This window comes from Gambusia affinis, linkage group LG24, assembly GCF_019740435.1.
Source record: "Gambusia affinis linkage group LG24, SWU_Gaff_1.0, whole genome shotgun sequence".
Taxonomy (NCBI): domain Eukaryota; kingdom Metazoa; phylum Chordata; class Actinopteri; order Cyprinodontiformes; family Poeciliidae; genus Gambusia; species Gambusia affinis.
This window is the reverse complement of record NC_057891.1, coordinates 13,359,905-13,374,269: the sequence shown is the minus strand read 5'-3', so window position 1 is coordinate 13,374,269 and position 14,365 is coordinate 13,359,905. Positions and strand designations below refer to the sequence as shown.

The following is a 14,365-nucleotide window of genomic DNA, read 5'->3' as shown; positions in this document are numbered from 1 at the left end:
ATATATATATATATAACTGTAATTTTTATGTGCAGTATTGCTAAAATTGACACTATTCAAATTTTCTGAGACTGAATTTTGGGTTTTCACTATGGGAGCCACAATCATCAAAATAAAAGCTTGAAATATTTCACTGTATTTGTAGTAAATCCTAATGATACACTGATCTCACTTTTTAAAAATATTCAACTGGTTCATGATGCACAATATTTTCTTAAATGTAACTGTTCCAGGGAAGCTTGCTGAAGTAATGACAGCTGACTGCTTCTGAAAGACGCTGGTTAACTAAGATACACATTCAAAGTAATTGCATTTAAATACTGACATTGTAGCAACAGAGCTGCCATAAAAGGCGGCACTTTATAAAGCCGTCCGCTCGTTGTGGGTGAGGCGTGACGCGGCTTTCTGCTGTGTGAAGATAATGCTGGATGGCAGCATTTCGGGGCTAAGCCGCTCGAACAGCAGCCGCTCTCCCTCACGCTTTTGTACATAAACAACGGCATGACGGAGGAGCACGATGGAATAACACAGCTGCTTAAGAACTCAGCGGCTTAATGTGTGACAGGACTCCCATCAGGCATCCTGCTTCCACAGGTTGTGATGCCGCCGCTCGCCATCGGAGTGCAGGTGTCAGAGACACTCCATCAGTTAGCGGTAATATGTGATCACACCACACTGACCTCTGGGAAATTGAGTCTTTAATCACGACCACTCGAGATCCAGCCTCCCAGTGAATTAGCATTCCTGACATGCGATCTCGTCTGTCTGCTTCGACTGCCAATTCGTTCAGCGAGGGGACAACTGTTTGACTTTGCGGCACGTAATGTCGATGTGATTCTGATTGATGGAAACGGGCGCCGGAGGCTGACTGACGTCTCTGTTGTCAATGCGGAAATAGAAAGCAACGTCATTTAAAGGGAAGCTAAAGCTAACGGCGAGTCTGAGACAAACCCCATAATAAACTGAACTTTGAGCTCCAACTGTAAAACTTAAATAACACCACTGTGGGTATTTTATGGACACAAACTAGTCCTTTTTGGACAGGATGATTATTTACACAGGAAATGAAGGTAGGAGGCGGTGCGCCACCCATGATCTTCCTGTGAGAAACATCGTCTCTGGTGAATGTACCTAGATTCAGTAAAGATCTTCTAGTACAGCTACAATGCTTTAGATTAGATACTTCAGATTAATATGCATGTCATTTCCTGTTGCCACTGCAAGAGAAATATGGAAATAAGTTACACACCACTTTTATGTCAGCTTTTAGTTAAAAATGAACAAAAGCTGTCTTGGCTGCTTGCTCATGTTATAGCAATGTAATGAGTAAAAGTGGTGTGCTCAAGGTTCAACGGCTGCAAATGAACCTTGGAATAATTTAAACTCAGAGTAGTATTGAACCACACAAACCTCTACACCTGGACAAAACAATTATGTACATTGTGACTATGTAGACTTAAACAGAATCAGCTTTATTTGTTGAGTTTGTGTCCACAGAAATAGAATTAGACTTCTGTTTGACTTTTCTTTCAATGAAAACATTTTAAATGTAAATATCTAAAAAGAAAAAGAAAAGGTTTTGTGAAAACACTGCATACAGACAGTGTTTTTACAAGAAGGAAGACATGGATAATAGAGTAAAAAATGCATGTATGGCATTTGGTTGTTGCAAATAGCACTGTGTAGCACAGACCTGGAGGTAAAAGTCCAAACAGTTTGTGTCCAGGATGTGTGGGGTCTGCAGGGATCTTAGCTGCCCTTTCCTCAGACTCTAAAACCTGTACATGAGAAAGTTAACGGAAACAGCAAAAATTTAAATAACTTCCTTAATTTCACCAAAAAAACAAAAGGGTTTACATTAGCTTAAGGTTTTTTATGTCTGAAAAAAATTAGGGTGAAAACACAACCCTATGGGACACCAGTGCTAATGGATCTAATGCAGGAGAAAATACTACAGGTGCTCAATGGACCTCATGACCGCAGATCTCATAATGGTGCGTTTGAAATAGGGGCTTCCTTTATTTCAAAATAAGAGTCTAAACATAGTCAGAGGGTGTAAAACACTTTCCTTCCTATCTAATTCCTATAATAATAGCTTAAACTTCACCAGATAAATTCAAATGCTGATGGTGATTGGACAATGAGTCATGAGACAGATTTGTGAACACCAACTACCTTCTTATTGTCCTGAATTCTTTTATAGATAATTAGTTTTGTCTATTCTCTCCTGCAGAACATGAGTGACCATTAAAGCCCCACTAATGAGAGCAAACTAATTGGCTCATGGGAGCATTAAATCATGTTTCAATCTGGTCAGAAATGTTCCCTTACAGATGAGACTTTCTTTGAGCGTTCAAACGTCCTGGTTGGTCGGCAGGAGAAAAGATACATCTCATGTTTGATCTGTGGATGAGCCTCGGTTCAATCCGACTAAATGATTTTATTGTTGTCGACCGATCTGTACAAGTGTCCACTTCACTGGCGAAAATAAATCATTTCTGAAATTACAATCCTGACCTTTGGGGGAAACAGAATGCCCGGCGCAGTGACAGGAAAGGAATCAAACATGGCTGCAACCAAAAACGACGTTTGCTTCAGATTAGCTTTGCGTTTAATCTTTCTGTGCGTTTCGTTCCACTCAGCATGTGCATCAAGAACAAGGTTAAAAAGTGTAGAGGTCGCCCTCATTTTCACTGCATGGCACTCAAACATGCACTGACACAAAGAACCAAAGTAACAGGATTTCTTTGCCTTAGACTGGAAAGTGGACATTAGCTCCAAAAGAACATCATTTTTCAATGACATACTAATGGCTTTTATTACAGCAATCATTGTTATTGCCGCTGTAACTAAGTAATTGTTGCCACAGCGACGATGAGAACCTGACATTCTGAATGTAAGTTAGATATTGATTTAAACTGATAAACGGTGACGATCTAAGAAAGTAGTTCCTCAGCTTTCCTATGGAGGTGGGACTCCTGAAACTGTTAGTACCACTGAGAAAACGATCAGTCATGTTTCTCTAAGACACCACAGACTTTGTATCTCTTTCAGGATTGGTTTAATGTGCCTTTTGGTTCTAAATATTTCTGATGTGGTAGGTCCTGAAGATGCAGTCTGTACAACAATAATCTCACCACAAAAAATTTAAGGTAAATAGAAGTGGATTTCTTTTGCACTCAAAATAATCTTTGCTTGAGGATTAACAATACGACTGGAGGCAGCAACCCAAAGCTGAGGAGAAGAGGTCACGACGAAGGTCATGCTAATACAGCAACAGATGGCTCTGGTGGAGTTAGCAACTTAATCTTCAAGGTGACCCCAGGTGATGTTGGTGAATGTAATTTTTTTTAAGTAAGAAAATATATTGTTTCTTCTTTGTTTTTATTTTTTTGTGTTCTCTGTCTATATAAAACATCTGCTAGCATCCCTTAAGCTTATTATATTACATTTAGAACTAATTTTCATGATAAGTAGCTACAATAGCAATTTGTATTTCCGCAGTGTTTAAGCCAACTGAATGATGGGTTGGGAAAATAAATATTTTAACTTCCATACCAACATTAGCATTAGCTTAAACAAATTTTTAGGGCTTATCTTCTCAAAATAGCATTCTAACAAGTTCTCTCCCTCACGAGTGAAATAACAGCACCTACTATGTTTGGAAGTGAGACTTTTAGCTACTTCCATTCACTAGCGACATGTTTTACTCTACCGTAAGATGGCTTGTTGATAGAAAAATATTTTGGTAATACACTTAAAATAGAGCAAAGAATAGGAAACACTTCAATGTACCAATGCTAATCTAAACTGGAGCAGAAATCACATGCTAGAGCTAGTGAGCTCTTAAATCTCTGTGTAGGGTGCCAAATGGCTAGATCTCAGACAACATTTCTCCTGACTTCCACTTCCTCATCTGACACATTTGAATTGGTGTTAAAAACGTTGCTATCTCTACTGTTATTTTTGATGGCCATTGTATTTGATTAGGGTTAGTTAGGGTAAATCCTGATCATAAATGCGGCTCATAGACGATTACCACCGGGTTTTCTTGTTAAGATTCTTATTGAATGTGTGACCCTGGGTCTATTCTACCAGATTCAAGTGCTAATTTAAAAGTCAGCAGGCGAATTGTTCCTCAGCTTCAATCAAGCACACTAAAGACATCTACAATGGCAGCTGACGGGGTGTAATTCCTTAAAAAAAACCGATTATTTTCAGTGAACTGTTTCTTCGGTATGTCATTGTTTTAGGAAAGAAAGGACCTTGCTGATATTACTCCATAGGGCGGAAAAAAATAACCGTGGTCTGATCGGGTGTAAATATGTCAGGTGAGACGAGCGAATCATGAATGTTAGGGTTTGTTTTCAACAACCGCAGGTGATTTTACTGATCTACATCACAGCTGATTTCCCAATTCAGATCAAAAATTTGCTTTCAAATAAATCAAGACAGCAGCCCAAAAAAAGAAATCTATACCCGGACTGTGTTTGTAGCCCTCCCTTTATTGAGTGTACGTTCTACATGACCCATTCTCAGTTGTTGAAGGAAATTATTTCAAGGTTCTGTGGTTTGTTGCTGGAGTTCTGCTGTTGGTCAGTTTTAACCTTTTGCTTTGTATCTCGGTGTGGCAGCCTCACAAAACAGCAAAAAATAAATAAACTCCAAGTGTAGTCAATACAGCCAGTAAGATAACTGGCTCAGAGAAAGTGTGTGTGTGTTTTTATATTTTATTTTGTTTTATTTTATTTTTTGGCAAACTGTGAGGCAGGTAAGGTCACTTTTAAGGAGGTAATTGTTTCCTCTCCGTTCTGGTAAGTGGTACAAGGCTCCGAGGGCAAAGTGCGATAGATTTTTTCTGTTTTGCACTCAACCTGCCAAATCCTCCGCCGCAGATGTAAGGGCTGACTTCATCCACTTCCTGTCAACGCTTCATGGGGGGAAGCGAGAGAAAAGCCCCAGATCTTAAGGTGTGTACTTTGAAGGTCTTTAGCTGGACTAGCTAGCTATTTTCTTCAAAGAATAGTTTAAAAATGTACATGCATCAGACACCCGATGTAGAGAATGGAGACAAGCAAACTATTTGTAAGGATAACCTTTATACGGTGTCCTAGAAGGGTCAACAAAAAGCAAAAGTCAACCGAATGTCATCAGTTTTCTCTGTCCAAAATTGTTTTCTTCTCTGGTTTTATGCTCATGTATAAACGGCCGTGTTTGCAGGTTAAAAATCAATAACGCGCATCAGGGTGTTGCACTTCTTTCCAAACCAATTTCTTCTCCCCCACTGCTCTCAGTGAAAGAGAAAATCATGAGAATATTTGTGCTGATTCTCCCCTCACTGCACCTGTCCGAACCACGCAGCCCAAATAAAAAAAGTTCACGCCCGTCCTCGCTCCCCTCAGCTTCACCGCTTTCTGAAAAAAAAATGAGCCAACAGAAGTCATGAGAGAAAGGTGAAATATGTTGAGCTGGAACAAAAGAAATTGTTTTATTAAAGACTAAGTTCTTGTAATTGGCTGATAACGACAAATTGTCTTATAAGTAAAGGTCATTATGGACGTTTGCACATTTACGGTCCAGTATGGCAAACTAGAAATAATTTAAAAGATAAATTAGATGAATGAAGCTACCATTTTTCTTTATGTATCAACATTTTTCTAAGACATTAAGTCCGATCGGATCTCTATGAGTCACCACTGTCTGGTTTTGCTGTTGCCTAGCTACATAAGTTGTTAGCATCATTGTGAACAAAAACTATTAAAGTCAGGTCTAGCTTGACTTTTTGAAAGAATTTTTATTCAAATACTTTTTAATTAAGTAGTTTTCATTTTCATAATGTGCGCCTATACTTTTTAGTCTGTCGGGTTTTCAGTTTAAGACTTTAGCCGTTTTAAACTTGCTCAAAATTTTCCCTCATTTTGAGCAAATTTATGGCGACATCACTGCAAGTAAGGCGTCGTATTACTGAGAACCACCTGCAAATCTCCCTTCAAATAAATCCAATTGTTGATTTTTAATTCCAGGTTTGCCAAGCTGAATTTGATTTCTTGATAGAAGTGTAGCCGAGGAGGTTTGGAAGATAATCTACTAAAAAATGAATTTTTATCTGTTTGTAGAAAAAATGAATGAAAAAAAGCTGGAAGCCTTTTACCATCTTTTTATTCTGTATAATAACAGAGCTTGATAGAAGCACGGTGTGTGTGTTTTACGGGGGTATAATTGCTTTGCCGGGCCGATTTGCATAGGTAATTAGTGCTGACAGACATTGGTCTTTTTCTGTTTTTAATCAGCCGCCTGAATGGCAACGAGGGAAGGAAATTGCTGAGAGTGATTGTGGGCTATCCTCTTAATTTGTCACAAACATCCTGAAAAGAGTAAATACACAGAAAATGTATAAAAAGAAAACCCCAAAAAACATTTAAATTCAATCTCGCACAAATTATGCGACTAAAACGCTTTGCAGCTTCTGTGTCGGCCAGAAAGTCGAAGGAAAAAATGAGATGAAAACAAGAGGAGCTTTTTTTTCTTAGAGGGATTTTTGTAGAAACTTAACTCACAACAACATGAACATGTTTTATAAGAGTTTCATCTGTTTATATAGGAGAAAATAATGAGGAAGTGGAATTAAAAGGATTAAATAACTACCTGGATAGTGTTGGTAGTTTCCTTGGTAAAAGTACAAAGAATAAATAGTTGTTTGATAGTTGTGTCAACACAGATACAATCTGATACTGTGAGTTTAAGCTTCAATGTTTGAGTTTGGTTTGTTCAACATAAAACAGGAAATGAAATAATTGTGACAGTTCTTCATAACTGCAGTGACATTTGTGAATAATGCATTTCATGGATGGAAAAGGGCCTGAATACAAACGCAAGTCACAGTTTTCGGACTTTTCCATAATCACTATAAAATAACGCTCGTAGCATGACTGATTTGGAAAAAAAAACTAAACAGATACGAACGGTTTTGCAAGGAGTCGAAAGAGTTTTAGAGAAATTGGATGTAGAATCTATTGGGTCTTCAGTAGTCCAACAAAATGTTCCCGGCAGCGGTTTTTAACCGTGCTTTAAGGTGTTAGATAAGTGTGTTGTCATTGGGGCCATAAAGATGGCCAGGGTCGCTCATTTGACTGGGTTTATCGCGCCCTGTGATTATCTCCCTCTAAGACCTCGGCCGTCATATTGTCCACATTGGCCCGTCGCCACTAACATTCATTGTCTTTATACCACAGGCGAGGAAGAGCAACTGCCCTCCCGCCTTGGATAAAATACACTCCAAAGACAAAAGAAGGATTCTGACTTTTAACAGCCGCCCACCAGGGTTATGAGCTTTCCTCCTATACTTCCCAAAGTTCCTGGCGTTTGACTGCCTTTAAATAAAACCACACCATCTCTGCAGAGAGAATAATATGATCTATTTTCCCCCACATTCACTCACCGGCCCCTTCGCGTCTAGTCTAAATAACAGCAGCTATTAATCTCGCCGACACTTGAGGCCTGATTGGATTTTCCACGCAGCTCGTCTTGACACACCGCAGGATTTCTCATCTATTCAGGCGTCACCTTGTCAGATATTTATTTATTTGCTCGCTGCATACCTGCATTCAGCACCTGGGAGCTGCATGATGAATGGAGAGAAAGGGCTATAAGACCTCGCTTATCAGTCGCCGGATGGTCTGGGGAGAGAGATGGGAGAGGGAAATGAGACAATTGCAGGAGGTCAGGCAGAACAACACCTGGACGGAAATGTGGAGCTAAAGCTGATTTCAGTTGCAGTGTTTAATATTATTACAAGTTAAACTCTGTTACATTTCATTTTGAAAAGTCTAATTCATACAGGTTTAGCTTTTCTTTAAATCTTCTCTAAATCACAGTTCGTATATTTATTTGGAGACATGGGTCTTATTGAGTTAATAAACTGAATTTGGACATTGTTTTGAGACTGAAAGCAATAAAATGAGCTCATTTTATTAATCTGTTTTGATAATCGGCTGATTATAAGTGGTTTATACAGATATATTAAATACAATCAGATTTTCGATAGTACTTTATGTGAGTAAATTATATCCCGACGCCAAACAGCTCCCCCTTCTGGCTGGAGGGTTAATGTGTTCTTTAGAAATCAGACTAATGCATTGTTCATGCCATTAAAAGCGTCTCTAAATACACATTTTAAGAGTTTGGGCTGGAATTTAAACAAACTGCAGATCCTGACATTAAAAGACAGGAAAAAATACAAGTTCAGATCAGGATTACAGTCATTTACTTTAATGTAGTAAGATTTTCATAAACAGATCCATTGCATTCTGGACCATTTCATAAGCAGCCTGTGGGAAAGGAGATCATCAGTTCGATGTCCTGGAGCACGATACTGACGTGTTTATGTCTATACGTGAAGAAGAATGAGCAAGGTCAGCTTTTGTGTGCTGCACCACTTCATAATGATAAGCTATTTGCTAGTCTCAAGTTATGAAACATTAGTATAATACATCAGATCGTAGCTGTAAACTGACAAAATATGGAGGCATTTTCCCCTGAAACAATCTTGTGATTGCATTTGAAAATGAAAACCCTTGTGTTTGTTGTCGACAAGTTCACAGACATGTCAGACAAGGACAAAGGTAACATCATGCTGTCTCTCTTGTTTTTTTTTTGTATTCAGCGCCGCGTTTCCTTGTCAGCAACACGGAAGCTGCCAAAACAATCTGTCCTTCATCTGCCGAGGCTTTCCTAAGCCGCGCTGAGCAAACCGAACCGAAGCGGCAACACAGTAGTCGGAGGCTTAAGCCTGCCTCAGATTTTCAGGGACGCGGCGGCGACACGTCGGGAGCTTCTGGGAGACGGATTTAGAGCCGGGATATAAAAACAAAACACAGAGGGGAAAGAGACGAAATGCAAACAAGTCATGAGAAAAATGGAGTCGGAAAGTATCTTAGTAGAAATGTGCACAGCTTGATGCGCAATGTGAGTTTCCCACAACACCTTACAGTGGCTAATGACACGAGGCCTTTCTCATCTTTATTGCAGAGGTCAACTTGTGACAAAGCAGAAACGAGCAATAAAACTCCTGCTGGAAGCTAATCAGAGCCGGTCAGGCGCTAAAAAGATGCTTCTTTTTCTACTGGCCAGGAAAGGAGAAGTTTGGCGGCGGCAGCTGGATCTCTCTTGGTTCGGCGTTTTAAAAATGGGGCTTATTCAGCTCATGCTGGGAATTAAACGAGAACGTTCACACTGCTGCCTTATCTGCCAGTTCAGCGTTCCCACAGGAAACGCACGAAAATGCTGGAGCCTGCCGTGAAAAGTTTAAAGGAGGGAAATGGATAACTTTGAAATAAAGAGAATAGTCTCCCAGCGACTCCACTGATTACTAATTATAGTGAGAGTAATTGTGTTTGTTGATTCCAAAGATCTACTCAATTATTACAAAGTGTGATGGATGTAGAGGAAAAAGCAGGTTCATTATTCCATATCAGGAAGTTTATTCTTAGCCTTTAGTTACCAAATTCAAAAGAGTTTTGTTTTTCACCAATATTTCTTTCAGAACATTGTTTCGCTTTTGGTGGTGGCAGGATCATACTGTAGGAACAACCCAGGAACAAAATCTGTTGGAGGCTTGAGAAAAAAAAAATAGCTTCAGCCGATTTTTGTGTTGATTCATCATGTAAAGACACTGGAATTTGTGCTCAAAGTAAAACCTAGTTGTGCACCAATAAATCGGCCGTGATTTCCTTAAGTTTGGGAGATCGGCCGATACTTGCATGTGAAATCAATATTCATTTACAGCTCGTTTTATGAGACTGTAAGAGGGCGGACTCCCTCGCCCCTCCTGACGGGTCGAGCGAGCGTTGCTGGTTTGCAGGAAGCAAAAGAAAACCCAGACGACAGGGCGACCTTTACAACGATGTTTGACACGTTTAGCAGAAATAAGGAGCTTTAGCTGAGAATGTTGACATGAGGAACTCAAGCAGGCTGCTCCAGCTACCTGAGCTCCACACTCTGAGCCCATGAGCTATTTATGAGTCTCAGCTCTGAAATATGCAAATATTAATAAGCTCGCAGCTGGTCATAAATATGAGGCTGCGGCGCTCACGGGAAGGTGAGGCCGAGCTCTGCACCTCCTCCGGTTTCAGGGGAGCGGCTTTCATCCCAGGACATTAAGAGTTAATTTATAGCCGCCGCCAAGCAGATTCAGGCCGGCTGTCACGCTCGTCTCCGTCAGGCGCTTCCTGATGTACGCGTCCAATTTAAATCCCATCCATCTGTTCCGGGTGACGGGAAATAATTCATGCCGTGAAGCTGCGTCAGCGACTGGACCGTTTCGTCCCGCTAGATGTCAGTTTTCGTGTCGGAACGTTTTGGGTTTGTTCCACGCGTCTCGGTTTGACGCTCCTCGCCTCACGAGGCTCTGCAGAGGAATCTGAAAACAAACGCACCCTTCGTCGATTTGTTTCGCACAAGTCCGACTGTTCGATTGAATCGACTTTTGCTGCTGTGCGCATCTAAACAGTGAAAGCTTTCTGCTGTTCTAATATTTCTAAATCACATGAGATTCAAGACTTTGGAAAAAAAAATAAAAGCAGAATCTTTAGAGTATTTGTGAGCAGAAAGCAAATTTCACTGAAAGCAACATGACGAATGACCTCCATCTGCTCTTGATGGAGAATTTGTGCCCTGTAGGTTTCAGAAGGGGCTACAGTTTTCTCCCTACACACCACATGGTCCAACACACACACACACACACACACACACACGCAGCCTACAATCAGCTTCCATCAGTTCTGAACCCAACATGCCCTCTGAAACCTACACAAACCAGACAGACCTCCAGTAATATTCTTGCTTTTAGGCGGCAACAACAACAACAACAACAACAACAAAAAACCATCCAGCACTTCCTAAAATAACCTCCAGTCACCAAGGCTGCACTGACCAGGAAATGTTTCAGCCAGGCACGCATGGAGCAGCTCGGTGTCAGGCCAGCCCGGTTCTCTCACCTTGGTGGAGAAGTGAGAATGCAGATGGTGAATTATTCCAGAGATTCTCGTAAAGCCTCAAGAGTTCAAGTGACACGGAGGTCATGTGAACTGGAAGGACAATTAGAGTAAAAAGAAAGTTAAAAAATGATCAGAAGAATCAGAAAAGGGCTTAAAGAAAGTAACATTTTCTGCAGCCGGTTAATCCGCTTTGAGAAAATGGCCCCCAGAGTCTGAACCAGCCAACGAAACTGAGATCTCTGAGCTCCAAACTCCAGACGTGTTCACATCCATCCACCTTCTTCCAGTTCGTCCTGTTACACCCACCAACCTCGTTATTTCTGGTATATAATGACAAACACTGAGAAGTTATTAGGCGGCAGGAAATTTATGAGACAGTAAACAGGTTTTGCCGGTGTAGGTCTGAAAAGTGCGGCGTGTTTATATAAACGCAGTGGAAACACATTTTGCTGCAGTTAGACATTTTCAGGCTTTCTTTGCTAAACAGCTCAAACTCAGATTGGATAAAGAGTTTGTGTGAACATATATTTTCAAGTACGCCACAAATCTTCAACTGGACTTGGCTTTGGACTTTGACTAGGCCGTCCTCTTACATTAACATGCGTTGATCCAAATATGGATTGATCTTCCAGAATCGCGTTTTATTAACCTCCATTAATTCTGACTCACTTCCACCTAGCATGATGCTGCCTCTACCAAGTCTAATTTTAGAACAAAGGCTTATATTTAGACACATCAGTTGTTCTGCTTTAAACCTCTTTATCCCTAACTTGTCTGCTGCTGTTTCTTGGTCACTAATGTTTATTTCCAAGTAAAAGAGGCTAAAAACAAAATGTTGGTTTTAAAACCAACAGTTTGTTGCTGTAAAGAGGGAAGACGCATAAGAAACATCAAAGGATGCGTCTTTGTTCAGAAATGGAAGCACTGCTGATGGTCCAGCTCCCCCCCTCGCTCCTCGTTACGAGCCCCATTTACCACCAACCTCAAACTAATCATACGCCTTTCATTTTCCCCTCATCTTAGCTGGTTTTAAACGCTCCACCACTGGGTTGCTCGGCTTATTGCAGGGTGTACCACCATTACTCAGCATATTACATCCAATTGCCACAGGGGCGAGGCGAGGGGGATCATAGAGATGCAAAACGCACCACTGAGCCCCATAGAAGCTGTGAATACCAATTATTTCATGTGCGTACTTGGCGGCAGACTGTTCCTGGAAACTTTCTGGAAGAAAATAAAGTTATTAACTGATAACGGCGTGGCAGCCGGAGGATGAGCGGCGGTCGTTTCCACACGATAAAAAAACAACATGCGCTTTGTGAAGTTGCGCACTGGAGTAAAGCTCCCAGGTTGCGTCGTAGTTTTGCTGGAGTTGTCGGAGGAAGTCATCAAACAGGAGCGTTTGACGCCGACACGTCAGCCAGGAATATTTCCATTATGAGGAAGTCAGTAAAGCCACTGCGCGTTTTCCGCCGACAGAAAACCCGAAAGGTTCCCACGGTGGAACCGTTTGAGTGCGGCGCCTCATCGACAGAGTTCTGTTCATCTGCGAGTGCAGAATGGAGGAGGCCATTTTATTTCTCCTGCATGGAGTCCCACAGGACCGCCGCCGCTCCCAGACACGCTGACGGAGCTCAGTGTCATCCGTGTTGCATCCCACACACACCTGGTACAACACTTGACAAGTGTCAGGCTGAAGCTGCAAAGTGGGTGACCTTTGAAGAAAGCCAGTCAATATGTTTTTCCTTCAATTGCTTTCTTCTTCAAAAAGGGGAAAAAAAAAAAAAAAAAAAAGTTTTCAGACGCAACAGAAAGAAAAAATTTTTTTTTTCACCTTTCCTCATTTGTGGGCTTCTGTGAAAAACAGTTGCCAGGCGCTAATGATTTCAGATAATTATGTTCACGCGCGTTAAGTGGTGACACACAGGGGCCACCACCAACACAAGGACACTTACCAGATACGTCTTTGTTGGCCTTATGTAATAATATTCAATTTATTATTCAAACTGATACAGATTAAAACACCCCAACCAATACAGAGCCTTCAGGGAAGCGTTTGAATGATTATAGCGTTATAAGTTTGTGAGTATTTCTCCTGTGTCAATGAGTAAACAACATTCCTTCAAATGTTTGGTTTCATGTCAGAGAAAAAGTGTGACGCAGTAAATTCCTAATAGCACTATAAATTTCAAAGCAATCTTTATCCTAATCTATGTGATTTGTGACAAGCAGTGGTCAAAGGGGGCTGATTTTTTGCTCAACATTTCTGCTAACTTTAAAAATATTTAGGACAGCCATCTTCCCCAATATACATCTTTTTTGATAAACTCTACAGCGCTAATTTACAAGGTTGTTTAGTAAACTTTCAGTTGAATAAAGTTCAACACTTGTTTCCTCAGACAGAATCATGTAGGTGAGTGTTCAGTTACAAATCTAATCTAGGTATGATATAAAATGTGTCACTGACGCATAGAGGCTATCAACATGGTTAGATTTAGCATTAGCTAAAGATCATACCGGTTTAGTTTGTGAGTATTTCTCCTGTGTAATTAAACTAGTTTGTGAGAAAACTGGCGTTGTCTGACGTTGTCCTGAACAATATGGCTTATATTGCTTTAAATATTAATTATTTAACTTCCCAACCACATTGTGCTGCTTTCATTTTTATCCAAAAGCTTCAGTTTGGTTTAATGAACTCAAGATCAGTTGAATGGTTTATAAAAGTTATTCTGTTTAGAGGTTGATTATTTGATTGTCAGGTCAGAAATCAGTAGATTCCAACCATCTGATCAGATAATTGGTCGCAGGGATGGGGATTGATTTTTTATTTTATTTATCAGAATATTGATTACTGGTGGCTTTCCACATGCGTGTGTGTGTGTGTGTGTGTGATGGGTTAATTGTTTTCACAGAAAGACGCCAATCAGCATAAGGTTTGTTTTACGGTTTGGCTGGTTAAAAGTAACTAATGGATTATGTTCTCATCACGCCACAGTTAATCTACAGAAGAATGGCCTAAAACAACGTAATTAATACAAATAACAGTGGTTCACTCAAACCAAACCTTAATGTGACTGAAATAGCAAACAAAAACCCAAGCTAGCATCAAGTTTTAAATTATTACACTTGACCTTACCAGAACATTTTGCAGTGTGTCACTCTGTTTTGTGAGAAACTCGCTGACAGATTTCCCTGTAAGCCACAACTCGCCTGATGAGAGATTTAAAAAAACATTATTCCTGACTAATGCACAAAATGGACAGAAAAAATGGGATTCATGTAGTTTGGGAAAAAAATGTCACATCCTTCTATTCTACTGTGAAACAACTTATTTTTGCAGGACCTGAAGTATCTTGTAAAAGTGTTTTTTG

At 40.4% G+C, this 14,365-nt stretch overlaps 1 long non-coding RNA gene across 1 annotated transcript; it reads right to left on the bottom strand.

Moving 5' to 3' along the window:
- Positions 1–14: 14 nt before the first annotated feature.
- On the bottom strand, positions 15–14,220 carry LOC122827422. Its single transcript, XR_006370063.1, has 3 exons — positions 14,131–14,220; positions 7,599–7,676; positions 15–1,778 (listed from the first exon to the last, which is right to left on the bottom strand). It is a non-coding gene; the product is annotated as an uncharacterized LOC122827422 (long non-coding RNA).
- Between the last annotated feature and the right edge of the window lie 145 nt (positions 14,221–14,365).